The sequence below is a fragment of the Pteropus vampyrus genome, unplaced genomic scaffold (genome assembly GCF_000151845.1).
Source record: "Pteropus vampyrus isolate Shadow unplaced genomic scaffold, Pvam_2.0 Scaffold2, whole genome shotgun sequence".
NCBI lineage: Eukaryota > Metazoa > Chordata > Mammalia > Chiroptera > Pteropodidae > Pteropus > Pteropus vampyrus.
Genome location: NW_011888783.1, coordinates 27,313,911 through 27,328,184, shown reverse-complemented (window position 1 = coordinate 27,328,184; position 14,274 = coordinate 27,313,911). Strand labels below are relative to the sequence as shown.

General features: G+C 32.7%; 1 protein-coding gene across 21 annotated transcripts in view; it reads right to left on the bottom strand.

The window, feature by feature from the left end:
* BAZ2B (bromodomain adjacent to zinc finger domain 2B) overlaps positions 1-14,274 on the bottom strand; it is a 292,747-nt gene that overhangs the window by 245,837 nt on the left and 32,636 nt on the right. The window lies entirely within an intron of this gene.

Sequence of the window (14,274 nt, the reverse complement as noted above, 5' to 3'; positions counted from 1 at the left end):
TCCTTTCATATATGAAAGAAAAGTCAGTTGAGCACAAAATTCTTAAATTAATCCTTTCCTTATAATTCTGTTTCTTCATAATCTTATGGAATATAGTGTTGTAGAGAAAGCTGAGAACATCCAGAGTTTTGTTTCCTTATAGGTAACATGATTCTTCTGCCCGAGTCCTTTTATTATAATTAAAAAGTGGTGTTAGGTAGATTTTTCAGTTGACTATTATTAGATGAGGCTAAATGTTTAATTGGAATTTTTAGATTTAAAAAATCTTATTATTATTTTTTTTTGTTCCTTTTCCAGTGGTTTATTTTACAGCATACCTAAGTTGGATATGTTTCAAATTATCATTTGCATATTTTCTTCTTTTCCTCTGCTTACAGGGTAAAGATCACATCACTGACTTGTCTGCATGGTCTTTTAAGTACATAATACCTCTAACATAGACTTAAATTCTATCAGTGAATTTTTAATTTCTTTAAAATCTTTCCTTATATCGTTCAACTCCCTTTTTATCTAATCCTGAGATTTTTCTATTCTACTTTGAATTTTCTGCTCAACTTTTATCAAGATCAAACTCACTCTCTTAACCCTATGGCAGAATAGAAAATATTTACAAAATTTTCTTCTAGCTAATTTTAGTATTTAACTCTTTCTTTGACTTAGGGGATAATATTTATTTTTTATTCTGTAACATGTTTTTCATAAATTGCTTAATGACTATTTTGTTTTCTTTCACCTTTATGAGGTGTACCAATTTAGCGTTTGCCATAGGCTATTTTATGGACTTCCTTTGTGCACATTTAACTGACCTACAGCTTCAAGATTATAGTGGAGGGCAGGTTGATACATGTATTATACTTACATGTTTATATATGAGTACATGAGTGTATGTAGCTTGATATTCAATTCCCAGTATCAAACAGGTCTTCATCTAGTGGTTGGAATCTTCTAGGGATCAGGTGACTTCACCAAAAATCAATTTATTAAGAGCTAATAATACTCTATTTACTGAATGACTGATTTGCTAAATAACTCATTAATGAGTAGCAATAGTTAAAAGCTTTTTAACTATATTTTACATATAGAAGAATGTAATGAAACTTCAAAAAAACAAAATCTTTGTTTCATATGGAAAAAGGTTTTACATATTTTTAAATTTTTAAAAATATTTTCTTTTGGATTTGTTTGGGCTAATTCTGATTTTTCAAACCGTTTGAATTTAATGAAACCTTTTAGTTTAATTTATATTTACTATCTCAACTTCTTTTTGTCACCTTTGAATACAATTAAATTCAAAATCAGAATTTTAAATTATTACTAGTTTATGTTTTGGCAGTTTTAATTGCATAGTAACATGGGACTATAAAAATGAGTATGCAACCTGAAACATACGAATCTTTCTTAGTAATAAATGAAAAAAGTATGAATGTCCTATAACCTTTACAAATTTTTGCCAAAACACAGAAAACTCTTACTGTTGGCTATAAATTTATAGGGAAATGAAAAATTAAAACTAATATGTATTACAATGTAATTTAAAAAATTAGAAACATTAAGATAAAAGTATTTTCTTATTTATTTGTAAGAAAAACTATTGAATAGTTTGAACAGTACTCGCCTTCTGTTCCTCTTATAAATGAAGGTAAGGAGTAAGCACCTTTTCTATGCCTTGAATGAATTTCACATTTTAAGACTGAATCAATTTTCAACACTTTATCTAGACATTTTTTGCTGGATAACTTTCTATGGGACATCTTAATCCTTTTCATTACAACCACTTCCCTCATTTATGTTGATAAATTCACCCTCACTAAATTCCTGACTTACTATCTAGAGTCTTTCAAATGACAGCAGTGTCAACATTTCCATGGTTAGGTTTTTCATCTATAACTCCATCTAAAACTTAGTAGGAGATGGCCCTGCTCCCTGGGCCTTTAGTGAGAGTGCAGCCCTGATGATCTCTGAATCTCCTTCAGGGTCATTCTTCATTTTTCTTTAAGACTAGCATATATTTGCAGCTTAATAGGTCTATGATCCTGTCCTATAGAATCCAAGAAATCCTATGACTATTCCATCTTGCTTTCTCTGTCCCCTTTAATTCAAAATGACAGGGTTTCTTCTAATACAATCACATCTCTTATTCCTGGCTTCTGCTGAAATGGTTGATTAAATCTATATGGTGCACTCATGATCTCTTTACCAAATGGCTGTTCAGCCATACCCTTAGTGTTCCCTTCAGAACAAACTTTATTTTTTGCAATATAGATAGGATGAAATGTTTTCAAACCTCCAAGTTTTTATTCTTTTTTGCTTAACAATTCTATCTTCAATTCATCTCTCCCCTTTAATACTTTGCTTAGAAATTTCCTCTAATTTCATCACTCACAAGTTCTATCTTCCACAAAACCCAGAATACAATTCAGCCAAGTTCTCTGCCACTTTTTAACAAGAATTGACTTTCTTCCACTTTCCCATAACCTTTCCTCATTCCCATCTGAGACCTCACCAAAATGACCTTTAATGTCCATTTTTCTACCAACATTCTGTTCATGATTATTTATATATTCTCTAAGAAGATGGAAGCTTTCTCTTCAGCTCTCTTGAGTCCTCACCAGAATGGCCGTTAACATCCATATCTTTAGCATGTACCTCAAAACTCTTTTAGTCTCTATATATTACTCAGTTCTAAGGCTACTTCCACATTTTTAGATATTTGAAATAGCAGGCACCCCACTTCTTGGTACCAAAATCCATTTTAGTCAGGGATTTCCAGAGAAACAGAAAAAACAGGATATATATAGAAAATGATTTATTATAAGATGTTGACTCATGTAATTATGGAGGCTGAGAAGTCTCATGATCTGCAGTTGGCAAGCTGGAGACCCAGGAGAGCTGATGGTGTAGTTCCAGACTGAGGCCAAGGGCCTAAGAACCGGGAGAGTCCATGGTGTAAGTTTCAGTTCAAAGGCTGGAACAAGACTCCAGAAATGATGAAGGCAGGAAAAGAAATGTCCTAGCCCATCAGTCTGGCAGGAGTAGTTTCCTCTTACTCAGTGGAGGGTCTGTCTTTTTGTTCTATTCAGGCCTCAGATTTGATGAGGGCTATGCACATTAGGGAGGCAATCTGATTTACTCAGTCTACTGACTCAAATGTTAATCTCGTCCTCAAACACTCTCACAGATATACCTAGAATAATGTTGCACCAAATATCTGGTCACTCCATGGCCCTGTCAAGTTGATACATAAAACTAACCATAACAGTGAGCCAATTATCTCTTCTTTTGATTATTCATTTTGGTAAAATGTCATGTGGGTTGATCTCTGGAAGGCAAAAACATAACATAACTACATGCTTTGTTCTTTGTACATGAACTGAATATCAGATATCCAGTGAAAAACTATCAACAGACTTTGAGAAAATATAATTGATCACTGATAATGATGTGCATCTGTTATATAAACTTTGCTGCTGAAGGGCTATTTTTTTCTGTCATTTCTCTCTTTAGAGAAGTCCAATTACAAATATATTAGGCTACCTGCCTGAAATTGTCCTACAGCTCTACATTTTCCTCTTCATGATTCATTTTTGATAGTTTCTAAATGTATCTTCACTGTCATTAATCTTTTTTTCTGCAACATATAATCTATTAATCCCATCTAGTATGACTTTTTTTTTAGTGGTCGATCTAGTGAGTGTGAAGTGGATCTCACTGTGGTTTTGGTTTTTATTTCTTTGTTGACTAATGATGTTGAGCACATTTTTGTGTGCTTATTAGCCATTTGTATACCTTCTTTAGACAAATATCTATTCAGATCTTTCATTTTTCACTTGGCTTTTTCATTATTGAGTTGTAAGAGGTCTTTATACATTCAAAATACAAGTCCTTTATCATATATTTGACTACTATTATTATTTTGTTGGGTTAAGAAAACATACTCTGTATAATTTCACTCATTTTAAGTTTGTTAACTTGTTTTATTTTCCATCATATGATCTATATTTGGGAATATACCATGTGCACATAAAAATGTTTGGCATTTTTGGGGGTGTAGTGTTCTACAAATATTAATCATATAAAGGCAAATCACAGTGTTAATAGTTCAAATTTATATCTTGGCTAATTTTTTTTCTAGGTGTTCTATTAATTACTGAGGGGGTGTTAAAATCTATCATTGTGGAAACATCTATTGCTCCCTTGAATGCTCTCAATTTTTGCTTCATGTATTTTTAAACTACTGTTAAATACACAAACATTTTTAATTATGTCTACCTGAAATGACCTTTTATCATTGACAAATCCCTCTTTATCTCTGACAATAGCCTCGATCTTTAATGCTATTTTTTCTAATGATATTATAGCTATTTCTTGCTTTTTAAGCTGTGTGTTTGGGATAGTTCTGTACATTTGTTTACTTTCAACATATGTGTGTCATTATACCTAAACGGTATCTCTTAAGCAGTATATAATTTGGTCTTTTTTTTTTAATCTACTCAGAGAATCTCTGCCCTTTAATTGTAGTGTTTGGACCCTTAACATTTAACATAATTATTATCACTGGGTTTCATTCAACCATTTATAATATTTTTGTTCTCTCTGCTGTTGTGTTGCTGTTCCTTCTTTATTGTCTTTTAAAAATATAATTTAAATAATTTTTAATACTACACTTTAATATTCCTATTGGGTTTTGAACTATATTTCTCAACATACATACCTAATCTTTCAGAATTCAATCAGAATATCGTACCTTTTCATGTAAATCATAACCACCTCGTAAGCATATGGATTCTTTGGATCACCACCCTTCCCCACATACACACTATACTTTATTATAGTTTTGTAAATTTCCTACGTTTTATATATTTATCTTCTTAAACATTTATGCATTACATCTGCATGTACTAAAAACCCCAAAGGACAATGTTATAATTTTGCTTTAAACATCCACAGGCTTTTTTTTAAAGAACTTAAGAGGATAAAAATACTCTTTTATTTTTATCCAGGTATTTACCATTTCTGATGCTCCTAAGTTGCTCCTGAAGATTCAAGTTTTCTGTTACTATTATTCTTTTTCCCTTTGAAGAACTTCCATTACCATTTCTTGTATTACAGGTCTGCTGGAGACAAATTTCCCTTAGTTTTCCATTTATAAAACTGTCTTATTTTGCCAACATTCCTGAAGAATATTTTCACTGGACACAGATTTTTGGGCTGACTGAGCCATTGTTTTAGCTTTCAAGTCTTCTGTTGGCTACAATTTCTGATGAAAAATCTGTTGGCATTTGCACCATTGTTCTTTGTATGTAAAGCATCACTTTTCTCCTGTCTGCTTTCAAGATTTTCTCTTTATCTTAGAGTTTCATATTGTAATGTGTCTAGGCATAGTTTTCCTAGAATAGCCCTCCTGGGTCTAAAATGCACGTCAACATGCTTCATCTCTTGATTTTCTGTTATATCCAATATGTCAGTCCTCTAATTTTGGCCTTCCCTTACTACCTACTTTCTCCACTCATAAGCTGTCAATGTTGGGGTGGTCAGAACTACTGATTTACAAGTTGATTTTACAATACAACTGAGCCATCAGAGCTCTTCGGCCATACTTTAATTCTCTCAAAGGACTATTCCAAATAATAAAATGCCTAAAAGAGAGATACACATTAAGACAAAAATACTTACTGGCTACACAGGATATCAAAAACTAACTCCCTCTAGAAGGCACCATGTTAAATCTTTTTTAAAGTGAATAATATATCTTTTAAATAAGTTTGAAAAGTTTCAATTTTAAAATGTAGAGAGCAGAACTGATAAGATAGTTATAATTTAAGGGGTGATTTCACCAATTAGACAAAATTGTCCAATCTTTCTGAAGTTATCAGAGGTCTGCTCGATTAGTGGATGTAAACTCTTTTTCTCAGAGATACTCAAGGTATTGGTCAAACTAGTAAATACAAGTGTTCACATATTCTTAGTAAATAATCTGATAAATGTATGTCACCAAGATCAAAGACTAGAGATGCTTATGCTAATTGCCTTTCAGCATGTATTTTCCCTGCTAATGGCCATTTCTTATGGATATACAGTTTGTAATCATATCAATAAGTTCTTTTATAAAACAGCTAGTCCTGATAACACATAACATTGTTAAACTACTCTGAGAGTGGTTCTCTTGGGAGCCACCTATGGGTACAGCCATGCTCTTAGATTTCAGAGCAACCCCAAAATTCTTCAGCTCATGTTCATCCCAGGAACCACTACCCCCTTATTTCTTTTTTCATATAGTTATCATGGGATAGTCAACATTACTCTTTCATTTTCCATATAAGTAAACATTCCATACTTTTGTATATAAGAATAGTTCTTTAGGGGGAGAAAATAGTAATTTTGCTTAAAAATATGACTGTTCATAATCAATAAAAAAATCAGGATTTATGGTACACACTTCAAAAATGAAGACAAATGGTATAACAACTGTAAATATACTTAAGGATTATAATTTAGCTAATTTACAGTATCCTACTAGTTAAATACACAATTGTAACCTTCTAATCACTAGTGCCAAGGGATCACATAAACAATCTTCAACAACTGTCAATACTGTCTACTTTTCCTTTCCCATAATTCTCTGAACTAGGAAAGATAAATATATAAAGATAGAATGGTTTTCATTAAAATAGAAAAGATGGAAATTAGACAACACTGCATCCTGTACAGCATCCTGGGTCCCGACAACCCTCATGGAAATACTGAGTTACCCATTAAACTAACCAAACAGAGTGAAGGTTTTTCCATGGATAAGAAGCGCCCACTTTATTCTTCTGGAGGAAAGGGAATGTTATAGTTTCCTGACTCTTCCCACTGCTCGAGATTCTGTGTGTTTGCCAGCTAACCTTGTCTAAGTATACATCGTACACCTAGCATATTTCTGAGGATTTACTGGAAGGGAGGTGAGCTACAGGTCAAATCCCAAGATTCCTTGACCATTTGTCTAAAACCAGGTCCCAGACTTCCTTGAAGTTTCCCTTAATAAATCCGCAACCACATTTGTATTTGGGAGGTTCTTACATTAAACACAGTCAACACCTTGATCCTTGATGATTTATCATTTAGCCAGTAACCATGAGGTATATACTTTTTTATTTTTTGTAATTGGGGATCATAGATCTCCATACATATATAGGTATGACTTTACTGAACACAATTTGTTCCTTTTGAGCATTATCATGGACTTAGGGTTTTTTACAGATTCAATTGGTTCCAGTTATTATAATCACGGTCTTCTTTTTCATGTTTAAATTATCAAAATTTAGCCAATATAAAGTCTTTGAAGCTGCCATCTTTAACAGTACTTCCAGACATCTTGAAAAGTATTCTTGCTTTTTCACGACAGTATGTTCCAGACCAGTATTATTTTTTTCCGACTGCAAACATGCAAGCAATATTCTCCAAAGAATTCTGGCTCATTTTATTGGACAACAGTATTTGCAGAAGGCCAATAAATAAGGTATTTAGACTCAGAGGGATGTAGTTTCCTCCCTAAAATAGAGTATTTTAGAGCACACTGAACACCCAGATAATGTTTGCTAAATACCATTGCCCGTTAAAAAAAAATTAAGGCTCCTTGGAGAAATGGCTCATTCTACGGCTGGGAAAGGAAATGTACAAGCTAAGTGTAAAATATCTTGTAACAGAAAGAAAACATGTTATCAAAAAATGAGATATCTAGAAACAAATTTAACAAAAGAAGTAACAAAAGAAGTGCAAGACTTGTACATTAAAAATTACAAAACATGGTTGAAAGAAATTCGAGCAGCTCTAAATAAATGGAAAGATATCCTATGTTCATGGAATCAAATACTTAACATTATTAAAAAAGCAACATTCCCCAAATTGATGAAGAGATTCAGCACAATCTACACCTGAGCTGCATCTTCCCCCTCCCCCACCCCAGAAATTGACAAGCTGATTCTAGTATCCATATGGAATCCACAAGGGACCCAAGAAAACCAAAACACTGTTGTAAAGAAAAAACAAGGTCAGAGGATTCACACTTCCCACTTCACACTTAATACAAAGCAACAGTAAGTAAGACAGTGTGGTACTTGGTCTAAGGATAGACATATAGATCAATGGAAAGGAATTCAGAGACCAAAAATAAACACTTAAGTCTATGGTAAGTTGATTTTTGACAAGAGCAGCGAGAGAATTCAGTGGAGAAAGAAGAGCATTTTTCACAAATGGTACTGAGAAAACAATATCCACATGCAAAAGAATTAGTTGGATCTCTACCTCACACCATACACAAAAATTAACTCAAATGGATCAGAGACTAAATATAATAACAAAAACTATAAAACTTTTAGGAGAAAACATAGGAGTAAATCTTCATGACCTTGGTTTAGGCAATGGTATCTTAGATACAACACCAAAAATGCACAAGCAAAGAGAAAAACAGATGAATCACACTTCATTAAAAATTTTGTGCTTCAAAGGGCACAAACAGAATGGGATAAAATATTTGCAAATCATATATCTAACAAGGGACTTTTATCCATAATATATAAAAATCTTACCATTCCAAAAAAAAAGTTAAGAATGGGCAAAGCATCTAAATAGGCGCTCCTCTGAAATAAGATATACGAATGGCCAATAAGCACATGAAAAGATGCTCAATATAATATATTAGAGAACTGCAAATCAAAATCAGGAAGATACCACTTCATACCCACTAGGATAGCTAAAATAAAAATGACAGACAATAATAAGTGTTGGTGAAGATGTAGGGATACTAGAACCCACATACATTGCCGGTGGGAAGGTAAAATGGTACAACTGCTTTCAAAGAGTTTGGCAGTTCATCAAAATTCTAAACATAGAGTTACCATGTGACCCAGGAATTCCACTCCTAGGTATATAACCAGTAGAATTAAAAACATTTGCTCACACAAAACCTTATACATGAATGTTCACAGAAACACTAATCACAATAGCCAAACGTGGGAATAACCTAGTTGTCCATCAACTGATGAACTGATAAACAAAATGTGGTATATCTGTTCAATGGGATATTATTTGGTAATAGAAAAGAATGACATGCCAATACATGCTTCAACAAGGATGAACCTTGAAAATATTAAGTGAAGGAAACCAGCAAAAAAGAAAACCCCACACATGTATTTATGATTCTATTTGTATGCAAAATCTAGAACAGGTAAATTCATAAAGACAGAAATCAATTAGTGGTTGTCTAGCACTGAGATGGTCGGGGTGGGGAGGTGAGCATGAATTGGGATGACTTTAAATTTCATTTCGGAGTTTGAAAATGTTCTTCTAAAATTACATAGTATTGATGGTTGTACAAGTCTGTGACTATATTAAAAACCAATAAACTACATGTTAAGTGGGTCAGTTTTATGGAATGTGAAATATATTTCAATAAAGCTATGAAAAAATGCATAAACTAAATTTAATGAGAAAACAAGACAAGCCCAATTTTAAAGAAATTCTATACAATTGAATTATACACTTCAAAAATGTCACTTTAATAAAAGACAAAGATAACCAATGTCATACTCAATAAACTTAAAAAAATAAAATTAATTAATTAAAAAAAGAAACCACAGTAAGATATAATTACGTTACTACAATGTGAAAGTTAAAAAGATTGGCCACGTCAACTGTTGGTTGGCGAGGATTGGAACGAACAAGGACTCTCTAAACTGCTGGTGGAAATGTAAAATGGTACAACCAGTTTGGAAAACAGTTTAACAGTTTCTCAAAGCGCTAAGCATACATCTCTTAAATGACACAGCCAACCCACTCCCAATGCTTACCAAAACACAACTCTAAAACTGCAAATTTGCATAACCCAAACATTGGAGAGAGTTTCAAATTTGTGGTTTCGTTTCCTTCAAAAGAAAGTGCTGTGATGTCTAATGAAAATAAAATATTGTTGTTAACTGTTAAAAAAATTTTTTTTAAATAATGAAAAAATAAAAGACAAAGAAAGGCTAATGAAGTAGTCCAGATTTTAAAAGACTAACATATCTTGTTCGACAATTAATGGAATGTGTGACTACACAAGAAAAATAATTGTTATAAAGAACAATTGGAACAAAGAGACATATTTTGAAAGGGGATTGCACATATTATTAGACAGTAGTATTGTGTCAACGGTGAATTTCTTGACTTTCATAATTATACTGTAGTAATGTAAGAGAATATCCTTGTTTTTATAAAATACACATGGAAGTAAATAAAGGTAAAGGGTTATGATGTCTGCAATAATTCTTAAATAGGCCAGGAAATCAATAACAACAGTAATGGTATGTATACAGAAAGACAAAGTAAACATGTAAAATGCTAAAAATTATGAATTAAAGGTTAAAGGCATAGGAAATTCTTCTGTAAGTTTGAAATTTGAACTTTTTATTTTTCGAAAGTAAAAAATATTTTGAAAAATAAAAACTTAATTATTTAATTTTCCTATAGTCAATTTCATCTTATTGACTTTTATTACCATGGTTAGAAAAGATTTACCCATACTTGGATAATAAAGGATTTCATCCAAGTTTTCTTCTAGTACCTATATGGTTTCATTTTGTACATTTCCATATTCACAGTTCAATTTGGATTTTATTCTGGTGTATGGTGTGAGAAATATTTCATATATTGCTTTTACTATATGTCTATCTAGTTTATCCCCAACACTACTGTTTAAAAGGCCTTCGCTTCCCCACTGATTTTAAATGCTAGTTTTACAAATATGTTTGGGTCTAATAATGAATTTTTAAACTGTATTTCAATGGGCTGAAACCACTGTTTCAATTATAGAAGCCCCATTATATATTTTAATATCTGGAAAAGATAGCCTCTCCTTATTGCTTGTCTTTTTTCAGGATTTTCATGGTTATTTTTGCTTTTTTTGTACTTTCTAATAAACTTGATCATCTACTTTTCTTGCTATAAACAAACAAACAAAAAACCCAGAGGGCATTTGTATTGAGGTTTAAATTTCAATTTATAAATTTATTTAAGGAGAACTGACCTTCTGATAAGTTTTATATCTGAAAAAATAATATGCTTTTCTATTGGTTCATGTCTTCTTTGAAATAGTCTGGGGGGGCGGGATTTTATTTTATCTCCTGTTGTTTTAGGCATTTTGCATTAAGTTTATGCCTAGATGTTTTTTGTTTTGCTATTGAAAATTTAGCCTTCTCTTCTATTACATCTTCTAACTGCCTATTTCTGTGTCTATGTAAATCTGTTAATTTTTTCATGTTTAATATATAACCTATTTAAATTCTCTTAATGTTTTCACTAGTTTATCCATTAAGCCTTTTGGGGTTTTTGGATATAGAATTACCATCTGCAACCAAAAATGGTTTACCTCTTCTTTTCCAATTTTTATGCCTATAAATTCTTTATGTTGCCGAAAATGTCCACGGCAGTATAGGAATCCTTATCTTTTCCTGACTTAGTGGCAATGCTTCTATGGTTTCACCCGTTAACAAAGATATTTAACAAAGGAAATTAGATGAATACAAAATTGCAGGAATGGCTGGAGGAACAGGTTCTAAAAAGACTCTTTTAAAATGACTCCCAGAACAAAATCACTGAACATCTTGAACATGCTGGCTAACAGCAATAGCCAAGAGGAGCAGAAAGGTTGCCTTCATTTCACTTCTTCCTTCCAGATTTTGCAGGATTGCATTTTACTGGAGGGATTTAATGTGCACCCACCCTAGCAGCAAGAGATCCAGGAAATGCAATTTTTAGCTTCCCAGGCTCTTCAGCACAAGACAGCACAAAAGAATGTAATTTAATAGATGCTAAGTAAGCCAAACAACTCTAAAATCCCTCTAATTCCTCAATCAGAGATAGGAAAAATCTGTATGCATTAGTAAACTATTCCTCATTTCTACTCAAAGTAAGGGTATGAAAGAATAAGTTCAAGGTAAAGAATGTGATAACAAAAATAAAATATTACTTAAAAAATCCTTTCCAGTTATAGAATTGTGAAACCCAAGAAAGGCCATTCAAGACCTAATAAAAAACAGATTTTTTTTTAATATATTTTATTCAAATATCAGTCTGATCACACATGGTCCAAGAACATTCAAATAATAAACCAAAATAAACAGTGGTCTTCAAACATTATAGTCAATGACGCCATGCTTGCCTATGATTTTGCAGACATAAAACCACATCCACATCTCAGTGGCCACCAAACCATTGAGCAGTTTCTTAACTGTGAGCTGTTTGAAGCTACCAGTTTGAGCACTACTGACTAGTTTTTTACAGCTCTGAACAGCTGTAGGCATCTCAGCAGGGTTGGAGAAACCAGCTCAAACTTGACACAGTGCCAAATGTGGTTAATTCAAGTTAGTTGCAATAGTTCATACTATTAATTTTAGTATAGAAATTCTACAAGGATTCTGTTTACTTGTTGATATGTTTACTATGTATCTTCTCATTTAGCAACACCAAAACCTGATGCCCCTTATTAAATTTTGAATCGTCTAAATTTCCTCTTCAGAAAATTCTAGATATGGACAGTAAATAGTTGATGGCAGTCTAAATTTTTCTATTAACTCTTGTTCAGAAAAACCTAATGGCTGTTTGGTTTACATTGCAAGCCCTTTCTTTAAAAACTGTTTTATCAGAGAGGCAGTTTTTTTTAAGACCAGCAGAAATATTTTTTATATAATTTATTTGTTGCTTCTGTTGCTATTTTTTTAACTAATGTGTTTTGTATATGGCCTGAAACTATTAAACAAATAGAACAACCTTTAAAACAAAAGAAGTTTTAAAATCCCTTTTCCTTCTAATTTGTATATTTCTATTTGATATTTTATTACACTGCCATCTGGTTATGAATAAAATGGGTACCTTAATTATGCATGTACGTATGTATGTCCGTTGATTTTGTTCTAAAATAAAGCACATCATAATCCAAAAGAATTGTAAGCTTTCTTCTTCCTACAAATACTGAGGAAACCCTAAGAATCAATAAGAGGTTTAGTAAACTTACTGATATCAATGACTTGTTTCTTTTTGATGCTTCATAGCTATTTGTGTGTCTGTATATATGTATTCGGTCTTGGTCAGTCTTATATTTCTTCTAGGTGACAACAGTAGACCTTAAATATTTTTCATCCCAGTGGAAAAGTTAAAAGTACAATCATATTAAAATCGAGTCATCAAGGCAAATTCATAGAGACACTAAATAGATAAGAGGTTACCAGTGGCTGGGGAGAGTGGGGAGTTTTATTTTTTTTAATTTCTTTATTTAGTTTCAAGTAAACATTGGTTAGACATCTATATAGTTCATAAAATGATCCCCTCAATTTCTCCTTCCCTCCCCTGACCCTCTGCTTAGCCAATGTATTAATGCTAACTGCATTCCCTATGCTGTGCTTCCCATCCCCGTGACCATCTATCAGCACTAATTTGTACTTCCTTAGCCCTTCACCCCATTCTCCCAGTCCCCCAAAACCCCTCCCCTCTGTCCGACACCAAATTGTCCACTATATTTGTGAGTCTGTTTTTGATTAGTTTGTTCTTTTTATTCCTTAGATTTCGCATATAAGTGAAATCATATAGTGTTTTTCTCTGACTTAAATACCTTCTAGGTCCATCAAAGCAACATCTTTTTCCATCTCCTTCCTTTTCATATATAGGGGTGTTGTTTTCTTATCCTTTCAGCCACTCTATTTTTTGGTTGGAGCACTTAATTCTTTTCCTTTTAAGGTACTTATTGATAGGAATGTAGTTGTTACCGTTCTTTATTCCTATTTTTGATACATTTTTTTCTCCTAAAGAAGTCCCTCCAACATTTCCTGTAATACTGGCTTGGTGGTGATAAATTCCTTTTGCTTATTTTTGTCTGGGAAGCTCTTTTTCTGTCTTTCAACTCTAAATGACAGCTTTGCTGGGTAAATTATTCTTGGTTATATATCCTGGGTCTTCATCCTGTCAAATATTTTTTGCCACGCCCTTCTGTCCTGCATAGTTTCTTTTGAGGAATCATCTGCCAGTCTTATGGGTGTTCCCTTATAAGTAATTATTTGTTTTTCTCTTGCTGCTTTTAATATTCTTTGTATTTAATCTTTGGCATTTTAATTATGATGTGTCTTGGTGTGGGCCTCTTTGGATCCTTGATTTTTGGAATTCTCTGAGCTTCCTGGGGTTTTATGTCCCTTTCCTTCAGGTTAGGGAAGTTTTCCATCATTATTTCTTCAAACAGCTGTTCAACATCTTGATTTTCTTGTTATGCCG